The sequence below is a fragment of the Manis pentadactyla genome, chromosome 2, assembly GCF_030020395.1.
Source record: "Manis pentadactyla isolate mManPen7 chromosome 2, mManPen7.hap1, whole genome shotgun sequence".
Taxonomy (NCBI): domain Eukaryota; kingdom Metazoa; phylum Chordata; class Mammalia; order Pholidota; family Manidae; genus Manis; species Manis pentadactyla.
Window position 1 is genome coordinate 125,851,683 of NC_080020.1, and position 19,903 is coordinate 125,871,585.

General features: G+C 37.0%; 1 protein-coding gene across 1 annotated transcript in view; it reads left to right on the top strand.

Moving 5' to 3' along the window:
• CDH18 (cadherin 18) overlaps window positions 1–19,903 on the top strand; it is a 1,060,019-nt gene that overhangs the window by 440,161 nt on the left and 599,955 nt on the right. Inside the window, exon 3 of the mRNA XM_036896722.2 lies at window positions 14,384–14,527. The gene's annotated coding sequence lies outside the window, so the exon portion shown is untranslated. The remainder of the gene's footprint in view (window positions 1–14,383; window positions 14,528–19,903) is intronic.

Genomic DNA, 19,903 nt, shown 5'->3' on the forward strand with positions numbered 1-19,903 from the left:
ACTGCAACCCCTGCTTTCTTCTTGCTGTTGTTTGCCTGAAATATGTTTTTCCATCCCTTGACTTTTAGTCTGTGCATGTCTTTGGGTTTGAGGTGAGTTTCTTGTAAGCAGCATATAGATGGGTCTTGCTTTTTTATCCATTCTATTACTCTGTGTCTTTTGATTGGTGCATTCATTCCATTTACATTTAGGGTGACTATTGAGAGATGTGTACTTATTGCCATTGCAGGCTTTAAATTCATGGTTACCAAAGGTTCAAGATTAGCCACTTTAGTATCTTACTGCCTAACTTAGCTTGCTTATTGAGCTGTTATATACACTGTCTGGAGATTCTTTTCTTCTCTCCCTTCTTATTCCTCCTCCTCCTTTTTTATGTGTTGGGTGCTTTGTTATGTGATCTTTTTAGGAGTGCTCCCATCTAGAGCAGTCCCTGTAAGATGCCCTGTAGAGGTGGTTTGTGGGAAGCAAATTCCCTCAGCTTTTGCTTGTCTGGGAATTGTTTAATCCCGCCTTCATATTTAAATCATAGTCGTGCTGGATACTGTATCCTTGGTTCAAGGCCCTTCTGTTTCATTGTATTAAATATATCATGCCATTCTCTTCTGGCCTGTAGGGTTTCTGTCGAGAAGTCTGATGAGAGCCTGATGGGTTTTCCTTTATAGGTGACCTTTTTCTCTCTAGCTGCTCTTAAAACTCTTTCCTTGTCCTTGATCTTTGCCATTTTAATTATTATGTGTCTTGGTGTTGTCCTCCTTGGATCCTTTCTGTTTGGGGTTCTGTGTATTTCTGTGGTCTTTTCGATTATTTCCTCCCCAAGTTTGGGGAAGTTTTTAGCAATTATTTCTTCAAAGGCACTTTCTATCCCTTTTTCTCTCTTCTTCTTCTGGTGCCCCTATAATACAGATATTGTTCCTTTTGGGTTGGTCACACAGTTCTCTTAACATTGTTTCATTCCTGGAGATCCTTTTATCTCTCTCTATGTCAGCTTCTATGCATTCCTGTTCTCTGATTTCTATTCCTTCAATGGCCTCTTGCATCTTATCCATTCTGCTTACCAATCCTTCCAGAGTTTGTTTCACTTCTGTAATCTCCTTCCTGGCACCTGTGATTTCCCTCTTGACTTCATCCCATTGCTCTTGCATTTTTCTCTGCATCTCCATCAGCATGTTTATGATTTTTATTTTGAATTCTTTTTCAGGAAGACTTTTTAGGTCTGTCTCCTTCTCTGGTGTTGCCTCTGTGATCTTGGTTTGCCTGTAATTTTGCCTTTTCATGGTGATAGAAATAGTTTGCAGAGCTGGAAAGAGTGACGGCTGGAAGAACTTCCCTTCTTGTTGGTTTGTGGCCTTTCTCTCCTGGGAGAACAGCAACCTCTAGTGGCTTGTGCTGGGCAGCTGCATGCAGACAGGGCTTCTGCTTCCTGCCCGGCTGCTATGGAGTTTATCTCCGCTGTTGCTGTTGGCGTGGCCTGGCTCTGGCTGCTGCCCCAAAATGGTGGAGACCCGTTGGAGGGGGAGCAGCCGGGAGACTATTTATCTCTGTAAGGGGCTTCCGTGCTCCCTGCTGCCCAGGGGCTTAGAGTGCCCAGAGATCCCCAGATTCCCTACCTCTGGACTAAGTGTCCCGCCCTGCCCCTTTAAGACTTCCAAAAAGCACTCACCAAAGCAAAACAACAAAAAAATATTAAATAATTAAAAAAAAAAAAATGGCCGCTTGCATTTCTTTGGTCTCCGGCGCCAGCCTAAGCCACCCACTCACCGTTCTTGCTGCCCTGTTTCACTAGTATTGGGGTCCCTGTCCCTTTAAGACTTCCAAAAAGCACTCGCCAAAAAAAAAAAAAAAAACGGCTGCTCCCGTTTCTTTGTTCTCCGGAGCCGGCCTCAGGCACCCGCTCACCATTCTTGCTGCTCTGTTTCCCTAGTATCCAGGGTCCTGCACATTCACTGTGTCTGCGCTCTGGTCCGGATGGCTGGGGCTGGGTGTTCAGCAGTCCTGGGCTCCCTCCCTGCTCCAACTCCTCTCCTCCCGCCGGGAGCTGGGGGGAGGGGCGCTCGGGTCCCGCCGCCGGGGCTTGTATCTTACCCCCTTTGCGAGGCGCTGGGTTCTAGCAGGTGTTGATGTGGTCTGGATGTTGTCCTGTGTCCTCTGGTCTCTATTCTAGGAAGAGTTGTCTTTGTTATATTTTCATAGATATATGTGGTTTTGGGAGGAGATTTCCACTGCTCTACTCACACTACCATCTTGGCTCTGCCTCTGAGTTTTCTATTTTTATTTATATTTTAAAACTATACCTTAATCAATATGATGGCAGCTACTTGCTCATTGTAGAAGATAATTCTAGTGAGGTACAGAGAGGCCTTGAATGCTATAATAAATTGTTGGGATTATATTCTAAAATTTGCATGGAGTTAAAGTTTCCAAATATAGTTAAAATTATATTATTTTGACAGATACATTTAGTAAATATTTCATAGTAACTACATTAAAAAGGAGATTGTAGTGTTTAAAAATTCATCCTATAATTGTTTCTCTTTATAATTCATAATAAACAAAAGTGAAGCTATTTGAAGAATAATTATTAATAGACCCTTCTGTAGTATTTGATGTAAACCCTTGTGTTCATATTTAGTGTCTCAACATTATTTTTCCAAAAAGTGATTTATAATAAAAAAACAAACATGACTTGCAAAAGTTCCCTATGACTCTATTTTTTAATGTATTATACTTTTTCAAATTGACATGCTACCATATACTGGTGACATTCATTTTTTCTCATTCTTCCTAATAAGTTGATCCTTTCTTGGAATTATTTGCATAAGATAATGAAGTAGGATTACAGAAGAGTCAGTAGCAATGATATTAACATATCCCCCTACCCACACACACCTCTCCTGTGGCCTCATACTTGACATCAGAGGAGAAACATTTATTTTCTTTCAATTATAATAGCAAATGAAAAAATCAAAGAAGCAGGAACAAATATGGTGATTGCTCCAGTTATCTTTAAAGAAGTTAAATACCTGTTTCTTAAATTTTATTATTTGTGAAACCTAAAACACTTTAATGTATTTCATGAAATGTCTTAAAATCATTGTAGGATATGTATTCCAGAGCATAATTACCAGTTAATCAAAATAAATTAGAAATATTTAAAAATCCTTCATAGCATTGAATATTATAATTCTGTTCACTGCATTTCTAAAATCTCTCCCATTTAATTTGCATTCACTTCTTCTAAGTCAACATGTTTTGATCTTGTGGTAAATGTTGTTTATAACCTGAAGGTGATTATAAAACTACATCCTACTTATTACTTAATAGATCTTCAATTTAGAACCAGTGCACTCAATTTATCTCTACTAGATTCAAACAAATACTGTGCTATAAAGGTCAGATTTGACTGGCACCAGTAGACAAGTAATCTTAATAAAATCTCATTAGAAAGAAGCATATTTTCTACCCTCAGCTTTTCAGTGAAGTTGCTTTACAGAAATAAGAAAAGGGAAACTAGTCATATATTTTTTTTTTTTGGTATGTCTTGTTTACCAATGCAAAATAATTTGTTTAGAATGAGACCAAACCAGATTACTATTTTTTTCCTTGATGTGTAGCATATGCATGTATTTATGCAGTTTTCATTTACAAACCTATTTGGCACAACTAGGGACTGACAGATCTACAGGTAGATATAACTATAAAAGAGTTATTCGTTATGTTTAATTTTTACACATGTTTAAATCATTTGATTAAGTGATGCAATTGAAAAGGAGTCAAATTCAATACACCTCAGTGGTACCATGCTAAGAAAACTGTCATTAATTTTTTTTTGTCTCCAAAGGAAAATAGAAATCTTGCAAAATCTAGGTACATTTTAAAGGCTTCCTTTTCAGGTTCAATTTAATAATGGTTAATTTTTTTCTTTTTCTATTTTTATAAACACATCCAGAGTTACAACTTTCTTTCTGGAAGTTACTGACTTCCTGCCAAATTGGATTTTTCAGGTCTATAGCATAAATAGCTTATTACATCTATTAAATTCCAGTTTCTAACTGTAGCTTTCATTGAACTGCAGACATCGTTTTATCTTCTTTCATTGGTCACTTCATGCTGAAGGCATAGTTTCTTTTCTACCACTTCTCTGCTAAGTTTCAGGCAATTGTGAATTTCACGGAATATTTGAGAAGTATTTAGAAAGAAAAAACCTGAAATTGGCAATTGTACAGATATTTGCAAAATTTAGTGCTCCCCATCTTCTGAGTTTTATCATAATCCATTTTAAAATTAACAGTTTAACTGTGGTGCAGAAAGGTTTGGAGATGAGGACTCCTGCCCTAGTCACCAGAGCAAAGTGTACATCCTGAAATTTCTAGAAAAATTGAGTTGGTAAGTTGAAAATGCTGGATATCCTCACTGTGGCTCAAAATTGATTAAAACAAATCTGTAGTAATCTCTAAGGTAGAACCCAACATCTTCTCTTGTAGGCAAGAGAGAATACTACTTATTGAGTCAGCACTGGGAGAAGATGGGAACAATGGGGAATTTTCCCCACAGATGTTCAGGATTGGGGAACCCACCTTTAATTCCCCCTAAAGCATGTAGAGGAGCATAAGTAGTATTTGTTCATGATTAGAATAAAACTAAACCATTTAAAAAAGCAGCAACACTTTTTTATTCCCTGGACCAACAAAAGCCTCAGTGGAGACTGAGGAGTACAGAACAGGAACATGTACATATTTATACCTTGTGGGTCAAATGGATGATTCCTTAGCTTTTTGATTCTCTCATGATCTTCATATCCTTTGCTTCTCAGACTTTATAACCTTCTTATTTGAGGGGACCCAAATGCAAAGAGAACCAAAATGCAAGAGAACCTCTCCCTTTTTCCTTTGCTACCACTCTGTCCCTTAAGAAGCCTTAGTGGATTTTTCTTATTTTTTGATTCCTGTATGTTCTAAGGTGGGGGAGGGTCCTGGTGCTCCATGTACGGAAGGGGAGGAAAGGAAGCAGGCTCCAGAAGCCACATGGATCCAAGTTCTCCTTCCCAGTGGTGACCGTGGTTTCTGCTCCAGTTCCCTGTGTCCTGACACAGCCTGCCAGCTGCGAGAGGAATTTGCTTTTGAGGGACTTAGAATCTAGTCTCACATGAGAAATCATATGTCACCTGTTAAAGTTATTTTCTTCTCCTATGCCTAGGAAAATAGGCATTCGACTTCCTTAGGCCAAATTCCTGCCATTTGCAAATATTTTATGTTCTTGAAAAAGTAATGATAGTTGCTTGCTTCATTTTTCTGGACCTTCCCATATTTCCAGAACAGAGCTCACTCTTGGTCTTCCCTGTTACACTGGTCACTCCTCCTCAATCACTTGTACTGACTCTTTTCTTACTTCCACAGATGTGAACAGTAGAGTCTCAGGATTCAGGATTCTGAATTTGTCTTTATTGCTTTTTTGGTGGTCTCCCACTGACTTATCACAGACATATATGCCTTCTTTGTGCTAATAAATATCAAATGCTGTCTACAAAGCTAGACTCATATGTAACATCCCACCCAGCTCTCTCATATGGTGTCTAACAGGAATCTCAGATGCAAACTGAGTGTCTTACACACACACACACACACACACACACACACACACACACACACACACACCCATACCATTCTTCCCTCATAGAACTTGCTTGTCCAGTCTTTGCCCTCTCAGCAATGGCCATGCTTTCATTCCCATTACTCATGCTGAAAAAGCCTAGTGTTATGGTGAGTCATTTCCTTCTCTCACACTCTCTCAGCCAATCCATCAGCAAATGCTTTAGGCCCAAAAGTCAAAATGTGTCCCATCTCATTCAGTAGTCTAGACCACCATCATCTCCACACTTGACCCTTGCAAGAACTTGTACTTCATCTCCTCCTCCCAACCTTTTCCAGGATGTTGTCATCCAGGAAGCCCCAAGTCTACTGTACAAGCCCTTGTCTGCAGAATCTGCCTCCCTCTCCACAACTGGCAGCAGTCCCCTGTGTGTTCCATGCACTGCAGAGCTCCTGCCCTCCTCCATGTCCTATCATGCCAGCCTCTTCCTGTTGCCTCTGTCTTCAATGACCATTCTCTACATGTCTGCATGGCTCTTTCCTTATTTCTTTCACTACTCTGAATGTCTCCACTAAGTCCCTTGTCATTCTTTACCCAGTATCTTAACTCTTTATGCCCACAACATAATCTAACTTATAAGATATTCATTTGTATGTTTGTTTTTGTATTAATTCCTTTGGATGGAAGGAAATCTCCATGAAATCAAAACTTGGTCTGTTTTATTCTCTGCCAAAATCAAGCACCTTAGGTAGTGTCTGGTGCTTAATTAAAATCTTTGATCTTAATGTTGAATTTAAATGATCCCTGAGAGTATGTTAATTAAAAATACCCTCTTCTTTAGTGGAAGATTCCTCTGGCTTTATTTTTGTCTGAACCTCTAATTGCAGTAGGATTTTGCAGTGATAGTCTAGTGATTTCTCTTTGTTCTTCAATTATATTTTGATAGCAGATGAGGGTGACAGCAAGGCAAGGAAGGATTGGTTAATCTTTCCACAAGACTATTAAATGATGGGCTGGGGTGCAACTCAGGGTGTTATTCCTTATTTTCAAAAATATTTCCAGGTTATTTTGTAGTAATAGATTATTTGTCAGAATGGCTATGGTAACTTTTACCCCACCCCACCCTTAATTCAAACAGTGAGTCAGTTGTCTATCTTTGATATACTTGAGCCACCTCAAGCCCAGAGCCCTCCCTTTCGAGGCCGGTACACATGTGACTGTCTCTCAAATGGTTAAAAGCAACAAACAAATTATCAAAAACAACAACAAACTAAATGAGATGTTACAGTTCCCCGCAGCTCTCAATCATAATTCATCTTAACCAAAGGCCTTTAGGGAACAAGAATGAAAAAATTCCGCCTGTGAGTAAAATTGCAATATTTCCAGAATCTCTCCCCTGGCCTTAGTCCATCTGCATATCAATAGGTAATTACAAGAGGGAGCAGGGGCTTATCTGGACCAGAGAGCTTGAGTGGTGCCCGTTTTTCTGCAGCTACGTTGTGGGAGACAAGAGAGAGCAGAAGCGGATGACTACTTGGAAGCAATAAACTGGTTTCTCCCACTTTATTTCTTTCTTTGTCTGATTTTCAGCTTCAAGGGTGATTTGTCCCGGGATGGAAACTTAATTCCCACCCCCAGAATTATATCATAAAACACATGGGAAAAATTTCAGAAAACCGTCTTTAAAATCTCTCTTACCTGAAAGTTCTCATTAAGTCCAGTCTCCATTATCATCTCTCCCTACTTCCCCACATCTCTTCTCTCATGGTCTTTATTTCTCTCTAAACTGGATGCTCTACTTCTCTCTACTTCAATATTTCTCTCAGAAATTAATATTGTGATTTACTGACATTTGTACTTCAATTCAATTTTTACTTCTCTTACTGCTTTGATAAGAAACTCTCGGAAAACATTCACGTTGACCTTATTATATTCTAGCTAACCCATGAGGCTACTATCGCTAATAACATTTCTGAAATCATATAGAAAATAAGTCCCCATACCTCTGTATTTTATTAAAATACTTGATCAAGAGATACATAAGAAAACCCTTTTCATTACTTTATCACCATGCCTTGTGTATCATAGCTAAATGCTGGGATCAGACTCTTGGCATCCAAATGCAATCAGTCTGCCAGAGACAGAAGTGTGAAGTGGTTTGTTGTTTTTGTTTTGGGGCGGAGAGAGAAATATTGCATGTTTTGAATACAAAATGCTTTAAATGAAGTTGCAGACTGAAAGCACAGTTCCTTATAGACAGAAAACAAGAGGAGAAAAACTTGAGACTGATATTGCCTAAGAATAAGAGGGCCTCAGCCTGGGAATATGCATAGAATTCTTCTTTCAGTAAGTGGGAATACTGTGGCATTCCTCTGTTGAAAAGAGATGCCAGGAGCTTACCTCCTAAAAGCTCCAGTATGGTGAATTTGACTTAGTATTTGCTAGAATGAAATAAAATCTTTAAAACTATTACTACTTACTAAAATTAAAAATTTTTAAATTAACATTAAAATATTAGACACATTTGTATCACCTTCGCTCTTAGAGCAAAAGACAGGTTCTTCAAAACACAGGGAAGATGCAAGTTAACAATCGTATTAAGTCTAATTTTAAGCCAAAGTAACTGGTTTCTCCCACTTTATTGAGAGTCTAATTTAAGCTTTGCATGAGAATTTTCATAAAAATTCAACAGAAAGATTCTAATCATGTTGGGCTCTCAGTCTGGGGAAAAATTTCAAATTTTGCTAAAAACAGTATTTGTAGTACCTACTCAATTCAGTTTGAAATTCCCCAAGTACAATTTTACCTTAAAAAAATTTCAGCCAGCAACAAAAGGTATATATTCACATTTGTGTGTGTGTGTTGTGGGAGAAAATATGAATAATTTACATTATGAACAATAATCCTATTGTTTTTAATTTTAACTACTAACAATGTAATCAAATTATTACCAAATTACTGTAGTTACACTTGTCAGTGAAGCAAGAATAATTCTTCATACATTTGGCTAATTATATGACAGTTTTTGACAATATACTACCATGAATGTAATGCCTTAAGAGAAAATGTACTTAGGTCAAAATTATAGCAAGCCTAAAAGGGACTAAACTTTGCACATCTATTAAAATTTCAAGTACACATTTCACATAAAATGTATTTCTTTAACGAAGGTGATTTCTGTGGCCCTAATGTGTATTTGAAAGCCTTGCTTGTCAGAGCAAGAATTCAGTATTAAAACTGTCCATGAGATCCCTAGTAATAACCTTTTATTTCACACTGTAAAATAAGAAATCACTATGATACTCTACTACCTATGATCTCTACTATGAATGATATTACAGAGAGAGGCAGAATCCTATCTTATGAATCTACTTATTTATAATGGCTGCATTTTCTTCTATGGAATTCAGGCTCAGATGCTGGATTGTTATTTCTGTACCTCTGGTAATTTTCTTATAGTTTTTGCTGTGTGTGAATGTAAAGCTCCCAGAAAACTGGCTTGCACATAGCAGGTGATTTATTAGTTAGAGAAATTCTCACTAGCTATTAGAAAATAAGTCCCCATACCTCTGTGGCTTGATTCATTTAAAATGTATTACCTCCTTATCTTGGAGGGGGCAGCATACATAGAGCTGCCTTCTATGAAAGTGTCCTCAAAGTGTTGATTCAGGCATCCGGGCTTCTTCTGTTGGGTAGTTTTTCTGTCTTGAACTCCTTTGCTTTCAGCATTTGGATGGATACACAGTGTGCAAAATGATTCTAAGGGTCAGGATTGAAATAATTTTTTTATCACTTCTGTCCACATTACTTTGGACATACTAGTGACATAGGCCCACCTTAACTGCAAAGGGGTTTGCAATGTAATTTCCCTTGAGGAAAGGAAGCTTGACTGGTGAACATCTACCTAGTTCTGTCCAAATAAAAGAAAATAAGATGTTGTTTCATGAATCTCTTTACTGAGCCTGTTTCCATACAAAATGACTATATAAGGTAAGAGTTCCTATGAATCTTTGACTCAGTGCAGAACAAGCCCTTAGGAAGAAAAAAAAAAATCTTATGTACAGAGATGAGAAATTAGCTCAATTTGGCTTGGTTACCTTCCTTTTTTAAAAAAGTGGCTGATAGCATGTATGGATTAGCACACTAGAAGGAATTAAGAAAAATATCACTATTATATAAACTGTAACTGTATAGAAATTGTTTTACTTGAAAATTATTTTCCTAGCATTAGAATAGTTGAAAGTAATGCTCAAAAAAGGTTAAAAAGTACTGACCTAACCAATTGTTAATTGTTAATTAATAAAAAAATAGGATTTTTAAAATCCTTAATTATGATATAACAAAGTACTAGGAAAAAAAAAAAGACAAATGTGCAGAAAATTTAGGCTTTTATTCCAAGGAAGATAATTTTCATAAAACCTGTTTTCTTTGCTGCAAATAGATTTCATTAAGAAAAAGTACAAATGTAATGGGTCTTATATTTCGCATTCCAAACCCAAGTCCCTAAAGGTCATTGCAGTAATCCATGAGAAGTATTTAGAATCCTCAAAAGTGTAACTCAATGGTATAATCGAAATATAAACTGAGTGGCTGAAACACACATTTCTATTTTGTAGATATTACTAAGTGGAAGCTCTCATTAGCAAATGTATATTATAGGTGATCCAAGGTTAACAAGAAAAAAATAGTTAACTTTTGTATATTTATGTACATTGGTAGACAACTATTCTATGTGGGATCCATGAAGAGAAGGTCTGTCAGTGATCAGCGTTAGTGCTGGGAAATACATATATATTTTCACTGTGTTTTCCAAAGACATCTATATGGAAACCTCAGGTGGAGAAAGTCTAAAGGGAGAGAGGTAACAATATATGCTTCTTATCATGGTCTCTCCCTTCATCCCCACCTCTCTCCCAATGGTGATTCCAACCCAATTATCTACATGTTCCAATAATATGAAGAAATGTAGGGGTGGAAAAGTAATTTCCCTTCTACCCTTCTAGGTTCTTGGCTGAGACCTCTTCCCTGTAGTAAAAAACAGATCAATAGGAGAAAAACAAAATGTAGTTTAATAACATGTAGACCTCTGTCTTGCCAATGGGTTTCAGTCCCCAGCAAGTTCACTATGGATTCAATGTGACCAAAGAAATGACAGTAAAATGTTCTTGGGGTGAAAGGGTTATATCCAACTTTATTTCCATGGTGGCAGGTCAATCACTAAAATCCCATCCACTCAGAGTGAGTCTGCATGCAGCAAGCTGGTCTCTGCCTCTGGGCCTCTCGGCCCACACAGCCGTCCTCTGGGCCTCTGTCCTGGGCACTGCCACCACTCCAGCCTCTGCTCTGCTCTCTGGCATCCTTGCATACATGCCACCATGTTACCCAGAGCACTGGGTGGAGCTCTTCTCCATCCTCTACAGCAAAATTCTTGCAGACACACAGGCAGATCTTGATTATCTCTGCCTCTGCTTCATCCTCAGCAGCTGGAACCACTGCTCTGGTCTCAATTGCCACAGCTCTAGTCCAATTTCTTTCTGTCTGCTCCTGCCTTTTCAAACCAACCCTTTTGTGCGTGAGCCTGAGGATAGAAGCAGAGCATGGAGTGCCCCACAGCCTGAGAAGGGGGCTGCACTTCTGAAAGAACACATGGTTGCCAAGTCCTGGCTTTCCACCAGCTTTCAACCAGGTGGGGTCTCAACCAAGGAGGGGCTGATGCCTCCGACAGAGCTTCCACCCCCACCTGTTCTCCTCCATTTCTGGGGCTGACGGCTCCACTACATCATTCACCTGCCCCATGGCACCTGGCAGCCTGCGTGCTGCTGCTTCTTGTGCCACTGCTCCTTCTCGGGCCTCTTTCTTTACCAGCCCCATGGCACCTGGCAGCCTGCACTCCCACACTGCTTCTTCTCGTGCTGCTTCCTTCGGGCCACAGTACTTCGTAGTGACACCATTTCAGTCAGCTTTCTCTTGAGGTGGACCCCAGTCCTCCACCCCTTCACAGTACCACATGTGGGGAAGTTGGGGTTCCTATGGCCAGGATCCTCACTGAACTTAAACCACCTGATGATGTAACTGGCCTTTTGCTAGGCTACTGCTTCCACACCTTTAGGCAATAAGCTATTATTGTGCTGTGTAGAGAGCTCCTCCCAGTGCTCTGTGCGGAGGCAGAGACGCTAGTGCTCGATCTACCGCCAGGAGAACTAGCCGGGTAATAAACCCTTTCACCCCAAAGAACGTTTTGCTGTCAATTTCTTTGGTCACATTGAATCCATAGCGAACTTGCCTGGGGCTGAAATCCATTGGCAAGACACGCATGTCCACAGGGGACACTCGAATGTCTCCCAGTCGATAGGTGCAGCCTGCTGAAACACTCCTTCTATGAGAGCAACCTGTTCTTTTTCTTTGGTTACACTGAATCCATAGCGAACTTGCCCAGGGCTGAAACCCATTGGCAGAGACACCCTCCTATACACATGGGAGATATCCAGGAAAACTGAGTAACTCACCAAAAAGACCAAAACCATTACCTTAAATGCCATCTTCAGCTAAAGACAAGTGATATTGAGGAGAGGATAGGGCAGTTAAAGAGATTATCAGGCAAAGCACAGAAAACAAGGGTATGGTTGTTTTGCAGAATTCAGTCAGTTGCTTTCTTGATGGGTAAGATTTCAAGTGATTTAGTCATCCTCCTATCCCTGGTACTGAAAACATGGGCACTAATCCTTGCTCTTTACCAGATTCTTTGGGACCCATATAAGCATTTCTGGTGGTGCAAACAATGCAATCATTTAAAAAGTGAAGGGGTAAGAGTATGTCAGTGGCTTTACAGTTGTCTTCCCTTAAGTTATGAGTCTGCTCTAAATACTCCAGTAACTTCCCATCTCCCTCAGAGAAATGGAAAAAAACAAATGGTTTTAGAATGTTCTAAAGGTCCCATGTGATCTAGGGCCCTGTGTGTTTCTGGCTTCTCCACCTCTCCTTCAACTCTACAGTGTGCAGCTCTGGTCCCAGAGCCATGACAGGTGCCGCTCCAAGTCCTGGTATAAATTCTCAGCTGTTGGAGGAGGTCATTGAGAGACCGGGACTACAGGTGGACTCCTTTGCTGGACTCAGACATTCAGAGGTGCCTCAGCATAGTAGGGATTAGGACCCATGTTTGCTGAGTCTTGGTTATACACTGTACTTCAGATCATTTTTCCTCTTCATACATCACTCAAAGAATTTGTGCATTACAGTTCAACAGTGGCCCTTAATTTCTCACCATTATTCCAAACAGTTAATGTAGTTTAACTTGCCTTGTGAAATTCATAGGAAGCATGATTTTAAATATATCCATATATCTAAATCATCTATACCTATATCTATTTCTATCTACACATACCCATTTATGTTTGCCTGTATATCTATATAATGAATATATGTATACATATGTATATAAAAAATGTTATAAGGTATATTTAATATAACATTAATTAATGACATATTGGTACATGTGTAATTATACTTACAGACTTACCTGTGTGTACATTTATGAATTGTTTTTAAAAATGACCACGAGCCCTCTGTCTCAGCTGAGACCACTTGAGTTTTAGGATCTGGGAGTGGCATTTGAGTGTTAAGTCCATTTTACGATGAGCTAGGTGATTCTAATTTGCCCCAGCATTGATAAATACTCACCTGGGGGAAGAAATAGAAGGCAGCAGAGCAGATTAAGTCTTCAGAACCAAAACAGAGGTAACTTTATACAACTTAATTTCCAGCCTCTGAAGTAATGTTTAATTATGGTAACACTTATTTTTTCCAAGTTTTCTTTCTTTTGGTTCATGTGTACATAGCTGCTACAACAAATTCTATTTCAAAGTGTGGGAAATATATTTTTTCCATAAATATCTCAGTGGAAGGTGCTATCGTTCATCTGCTTCCTATTTAATACTTTTTGTGTGTTCTCCTTTCAAAATGCAATCACAAATGTTGCTTTTATAAATCCTTTTGGTCAATGATATGTGAGTCTGAATTACTTTTGAAGAGGATATTTGAAAACATTTCAAGCAAATTGTCAGTTTTGAAGAGCACTGTAATCAACTATTGGAAAAACAGAGAAGACAAAGATAAATGTGTTTCTGTACATTGCTTAAAAGCCAGCAATTTGGCAAGGGCTGTTACAAAGAACCCTTGTCTACACTGAATAGACACGTGACACAGCAAAACACGCATGGGATTTGTTTAAAAGCCATTTTCTAAAAGCTGAGTTCCTGAAATGCTCAGTCTCAGTACTAGAATTTTAACTGAAAATGTTATTTTCAACAGTCTGGTTGAGTTTTTACAACACATGTGGGATTTTATGATTTTGTGTTTATGTGTGTTTCTTTCCAGAATGCTACAAGACCAAAACACTTACTAGCTAAGAACCAATGAACTCATACTCTTGATAAGGAGGGTTACTTAACCTTGTTTCTTACTAGTCTCGTCACAGGTGGTTTATGATATAATCTCTCCTTTCAGCTAATTTAAAGAATTTTGACCCCATTGATTGTTCACAGACCCTTCCCCATTTTCACTTCCCAAGTGCCTCTCCTTTCATCCTTTCTTGTTCTACTTCTGGTTTTATTAATTTCTGAATATCCACAAATTGGTGTCTGAGAAGAGTCAAAGGTGAGTGTAAATAAGTGGTTGATCAAGAGGAATGGGAGAAGTAGCCTGAATGCAGGCACTGGGCAGTTGCTGCTGACCCCGACCTCAGTCCTGCTTTTGCATGTGGCCGACACAAGTTCTAACTTGTGCACCTTCTGGTCCACAGGCCCTCAGCTCAACACCTCTTCATTCAAGCCTTGGCAAACACTGCCTTTCCTTTTGCTCAACTCCAGTGATTGATGGTGCCATAATATCTGCTGAAGGCATCTATTGATTCTGCTGGGAAGCCTCTTAGAAGTTGGAGAAAAAGGTAAGGCTGTGGCAGTCATATGAATACACATATTCAGTAACTTAAGTACATTCCTATATCCAGCTCAATTATAAACATTCTTACAAGCACAAAACAAATAATGCCTGAATATGACCTCAGCCTAGTTCTTTTACTTTGTCAAAAGTTCAGAAGTAACAGAAAGCAAATGAATCACCAAATAGTCATTAATAAAAGTTTATTGTGCACACATCAAAAAGACAGTGGGTGAACCGGAGTGCTCAAATGAAAATACGGGACAAGACTAGGAGGTATGTTATAAAGCTGCTGAATAGTGAGGAGGCAGGAACTGTTTATTCTTCACAGTGATTGGTTGTAATATTAGAATTTTCTTAAATGATAGGGAAATTGTTGGTGGTTATGTCATACCAATTTTGGGGTCCATTTTAAGTTTTGCTTATAATTTCTAGAGGCATAAAAAGAAGAGACCCGGGTCAAGTTAGTCTTGCATAATAAGCTAAATCAAGCTTTTCATGTATGACTAAACAGGTTTTGTATGCTTGGGAAATTTTCAAGGCTGAGCTCTGTTTTTGATTGTAATAACTTCTAATCTTTCCATTTAATCAATTACTGTAAATTTTTAACAATACAAAATTGAGGTTCAGCTGGTTTTTTTGATAATCCAGCACTACTATCAACATACTGGCTCATTGTCCTTCATTGATACTTGTGTTTTAAACTGGAGCTTACTCTGCATTTTAGTCTGGTTGGCCACTGGTATACAGACTGCAGAAATTTCTGAGTTTTGTTTTCAATTATTAAAATTCCATACTTATGATAGTCATTATCACCCGTATTTCTGTGGTTTCAGTTAATTATGATGTTCTTAGTTTGATGTTTCATGGATCCTAGCAATACTGGAAACTAGTAGGGTTTCCTATGCCCTCTTCAAGTTGGCAGGTGGAGATGACTGAGTGCAATAGCAATAGATCTATTACTTTTTCAAATTTTGTATCTGTTGGTTCTCTGGAAGGTTTATGAATAAACACAAGGTTTGCTAAATAAGAGTATCTTTCACATTACACAAAGTAATTTTCTATGAGTCCTTCCTGAATCACCCTGTCTACAATTCCTCTTGATTGCAACAGTCCTGGATTACGCACTTTAATGAGATCCACCATATTAGAGGCAGAAAATTCCTCAGGTTTATGTAAACAGTCATTGTGATTATATGATTATATATTTACTCCATCAACTAGGATTCTAATAAGTAATTATTTCTAAAGATATTAAAGCAAAATCCATACTAACAAGTAAATGAGATATCTGCACATACTTTCTTTTTTTCTAAGGGCAGATACTGGTGGTATAAGATGGTCATGAAGCACATTAGGATATTAAGTACCTTTTCAAGCTGGAGAGTGAATAGCCACTAGGGGGAAAGGATCCGAATATGGAAGCTGAATTGATGGAAACTAGAATGTTATAAAATTATGTTGTGGCATGAACATCTGAGCAAAACTCCTCATGACATATATGAGGAAATATATTTTTTACTAAAACCAATATACATAATGGTGACAAATAATAAAATCCCAGAGGGAAAATGTCTTTTTAACATGAAGTATATAAGTGTCAGAGGAAAAAATTAAAATTGGTAGATATCCAGCTATCCCTAATTGAATTTAAGGCTTTAATGACAGAACTTTATTCTAATTGGAACTCTGTATGTTTCTCTTGGAGCAAAAACTTTGATACAGAGGAGGGAAACAACAATTCTTAAAATAAAAAGTATAAGAAGCAAAGGACTTAGAAACAGACAAAAGTTTAAAATTATATCCCAACTATTACACATGGAGAATTTTCTTTTCCTCACAGCTGTATTATATGTTTAATAAGATTTTCTTTTTGGGGAAAAAATCCTTGTTTATTAAGAAATAGACCTAAAGGGTTCAAAGATTTTTTTTCCAAAATTAAAAGTGATAATCAAAAATTGTAGAATTTCTTCCATCAGAAAACTACAAAAAAAGTGTCTAATAGATACACTCAAAGTGATTTTTAAAATATTTTTAAGACTTTCTCATTATCTGATATGTAATTGCTGCTTCAAATAGAAATGAACAAAATTAGATGCTATTCTGGCCATAGTTTCCCCTAATATTAGAAAAATATTGGTAAAGCAAGAGTAATAATAATTCCAAATAGATAGATGTGAGTTATGTAAATAGAAAAATAAAAATGACTGATAGTAATTTCTTCCTGAAAGTAACTCAAAATTAAATTTTAAAAGAATAACTCCTTGTCAGTAGTTAATAAACTGCTAGATTGTTGTCATTATTTTGGGTAAAATCAAAATGACTATACCAATAGGCAAAAATTGCAAAACTTTCACTGTCACCTAATTCAGTCTTTGTTAAAATGATATAAGCATTGAAATGACTAATTAACACACTGTAATAGCCTGATCTTAGATGCCAGGATTATTAACATCTACCATCACCCAACCTGTGATTATGTCCTCTCTTAAAAACAAAATTGGAAATCAGTAGAAAAATGAAATTTTAGTGTAATTGAGATTATGTTTATTCACAGAGTATTTTGTTTCCTTATGTGTGCCAGACATCTGGATAAAGACTGAAAGTTTTAGCAAAATATTAACATCTTTCCAAGTGTCTAAATGCTGATTGCTTTTTATGTTTCACTCAAAACTAAATTTCATCAAATATTTAATCTACAAAATCTATATTTGGTTTTGGTTTCTCATTATCTTTGAAGTAATTTCTCACTCCAGCATTCCAAAGTTAGGATACATTCTGACTTGAGAAAACAGAATGGCTGGAATTTTAGAATTGGAAGAGATTAAAATGATGTTGACCAAGACTAGTATTTGTGGCTAATAGTTTTAAGAAACACAAGGTCAGTTTTATAAATCTTATGTGGTATTTGTGGCTAAGTGTAAATAGAACCTCTGTCTTATGCAATAAATGCCCTTTATTTTCCCCTTAAATCACCAAATGCTGAAATCATTAAAATTAAATTGAGAAACAATATAAGGGACTACTTTTTAGTCACATTATTGGGTAGTATATTTTTTGAAGTATTACCAACTTAAATAATAAAATTAGTTAATGTAAAAATTTGAAAAAGTAAAATGATTTATCTTTGAAGATATGATTGATCATGCATAGCTAATAAAACACTTGGAAGGATAGAAAATCTAATGAATAAGCTGTATAAAACAATTTTTATGTCTATTTTAAATATAAATGAAAATGAGAAATATGTCCAATTTAATGCAGAAATAAAAAAGAGTTATAGTTAACAAGTTGGCATAGAGACCATATAAAGAAATTATATAATGTAATAGAAAGATACAAAACTAGGTCAAAATAAGGGAAAAGTGACATTAAAATATAAATAAATACAAATCTTATTATCATAAAGGTCTATTTACCAAAAATTAATATATAAATGAAATACAGTTTCAATAATTTACAAGTAATTTTTATCTTTAATCATAACTATATGATAAAGAATATATATTTAAAAGCAACCAAAAAAACTTGAAAAAGAAGAGTATTGTCTTATTAGTCATTGGGACATGCTACAAATTCATTGTAATGAAATCAGTACTATATTGGTAAACACAAGACAGTGAAACAAAATAGAACATAGAAAAATAGATTACAATATACATAATGTTTATATGATAAAATCCATATTTTTATTCAGTGAAAAAAGTGATGGATTGGGTAATAGAATTGGAAAATGAACGGTCTAGAAGTTTGAGGACTCACATATAAAAATTTTGCAAAAAACTCTAAGATAAGCATTTCATGTGCAATGGAGAGGTAGGTAAAGTTTGAAAAATGAAGAGTGAGGAACCAGGATCTCATCAAGAAAAGGTAAACATATATATAAACCTTAAAAATGTTTGTATAACCCAATAGACTATTGAAAAATCAATATTACAATTCAGTTGTTAATGTTTGTCAAACATAAGAAATACAAAGGACTGCCATCTAACTATATAGGAGCTCTTCTTACATTTAAAGTGACTTAAAAAGTTTTTTTATTAAGGTATTATTGATATACACTCTTATAAAGGTTTTACATGAAAAAAACAATGTGGTTACTACATTTACCCATATTATCAAGTTCCCACCCATACCCAATGCAGTCACTGTCCACACGTGCAGCAAGATGACACAGAGTAACACTTTGCCTTCTCTGTGCTACACTGCTTTCCCTGTGATCCCCCACACCATGTGTTGCTGGAGTCCAGCTCCAGCCGACGTGTGGGTCACGAAAGAAAGGACAGCATCGGTGAATGATGAGATGAGACTCAGAGTCAGCATGAAGCATCTCCTGACATCAAGTGGCAGGGTCTTTATTTTTATATCTTTTAGGTCTTACATAATGTTAAACATTTTCTTTGATGATGGATAATACAATGTTTTTTCCCTTCAGTTTTTGTATAATTCCGTCTCATTACAGATGTTATCATTTCTTTGAACAGCTTCCTTGTAGCATTTATTGTTTAACTTTCCCCTAACCTTTTTGGCCCAAGATGTAGCTTACATGATAGGTGCTAGATAGAAAAATGGCATGTGATAGCGTGTGGTTTATAATGTCTGCTTTTGCTTTTAAGAGTGTGAGGTTATATATAAAGTTTACTTATATAGTTCATATTTAGAATCTAAGGTTACAAAATACTCAGGTTATAAGATTCTTTTCTAAGCTAATACATCTTCTACTCATTGTCTGCCTCTTGGATTTACCCCCAAAAGTTAAACATTCCCATCCTATTTTAAGGTATGGGCCCTCACAATCTGGATCTCATTTCTGTATACAGTATAAACATTTTGTTCTGTCATAATAATCATTCCACATTTTTAACCCCTTGCATCTTTCCACTCGGGTCCATAGGCAGTATGGTTTTCTAGCTCTTTTTATGTTCTCTTATAGTGACACACAGTCTGCATGTACTACTTTGCCTTTGATGTAATAGTATTTTATCATGTCTTCATCCTAAATTCCTGTGTAAGGGATATCTGTAAATGTCCATATATCTATTTTGTCCATAGACATCTTTCCCCTGGGTGGATACCAGAGACATCCCTTTATTTTATAAACAGCATGGAGTGGGGGGGGGTGCCTGAACCGTGGAGATTATTGGATCTTTTTCAGTTTCACATTGCTGTTTCATATAACTTTCCAATAAAAATGGGATTTTACAAGGCCCAAGTTCCCATAATTCTTTTTTAGCCAATCCGGTAAAGAACTCTTCATTAGTCATGTTTGTATTATTGCAAAAGGGGGGACAGGCCGTATCTAATTCTGTGAATATTTCAGGTTGTTCTAATGTAATTGCTCGTGGCAGCATGCCTGGGATGGTAGGTCTGGGAGCACTGCTTT